Below are 1,198 nucleotides of genomic sequence, written 5' to 3' on the forward strand. Positions count from 1 at the left end.
TACTTTTAGGGTGAACTGCAGGTCCTCATGCTACTATTTTATCATGTGTACATATGCTATCATTTCCACTGCACTGGACATATAACAAATCCCTGTGACGTGGCTTTAAGTGTATATGTTATACCTTACTTTAAATATATCTTTATTTTTGTCACACCGTCAGACCAGCTGGCAGCGTGGACATCCAACTGTGTGAACACGAGAACGCAAAAATATATTATTACATTACACTCAATCATGTGTTATTTACCGGTATATTTATAATTAGAGCTACTTTGTTATATTTTGTAACTTTGTAATATGTTGTTTTATTTCATTTAGTTTGGTTAGCTACTGTTCTTTACTGCCTTAGAGCAAGCATAGCCACATAATTTCCTCTGGGATTAAAAGAGTGCTGGGAGAGTCAGATTCTGATTCTGACAAAGTGATTAATATTAAGTTGATACCATAGATACATCTAAAAAATCTGGGATCAATTGAAATCTCAGGAACCTTGATTTTAAAATCAAGGTCAAAGGTCAAGTTTTCTGAAAGTCTGGTAAACACAATTACAAGAAACGGACAAGTTGCCCCATTTTTTTTTTTTGGCCCACCTACTAAGAGGCTGAGGGTCCTTCTGACTGTTGTGCTGTTGAAACAGGCGACTCCTCCCTGTGTCAGATTAGGTAAAGTTATCTTATCTTGTGTTAAACCCCCCATTTTTTTTACATGCTGTTTCACTGGAAGACTCAGAGAAAGAAAGAAATACAGTTTTATATCAGATTCATCCCGACTGCACTTTTCCCTTCCCACTGATTGCTGATTTATTAATATCATTATTTCAAATGCTGAAGCAGCAGCAGTGACAGTTATCTGTTCTCAGAGGAAAATCTGACTTGATTTATGCAGAGAAAGATCCCCCAGCAGCTGCAACTGCAACCTACTCGTCGGTGAGAAGAACAGCCTCAAACAGGACGAGAGGTACGCCGAGTTTCCTGCAAGATAAGCTTTAAAACGTGTGATGTTTCCTAAAAAGTTCCACAAGGTTCATGTTTGGGGTTTCAGACGAAAGCCTGGTGCTTCCGTTAGAAAGTAACTGCAGGTGACCCGAATTTTTTTTTCTTCCATCAGTTCAACATTTCAGTACTGTTAGCCCTGGGCGTACGTTAGTTTGCGGCCAGATATCCATGTTTCTGCACGTCAGCGTACTAGAAGAGCG

The sequence above is a fragment of the Pundamilia nyererei genome, unplaced genomic scaffold (assembly GCF_000239375.1).
Source record: "Pundamilia nyererei isolate P.nyererei 1_Seehausen unplaced genomic scaffold, PunNye1.0 scaffold00470, whole genome shotgun sequence".
NCBI classification, from domain to species: domain Eukaryota; kingdom Metazoa; phylum Chordata; class Actinopteri; order Cichliformes; family Cichlidae; genus Pundamilia; species Pundamilia nyererei.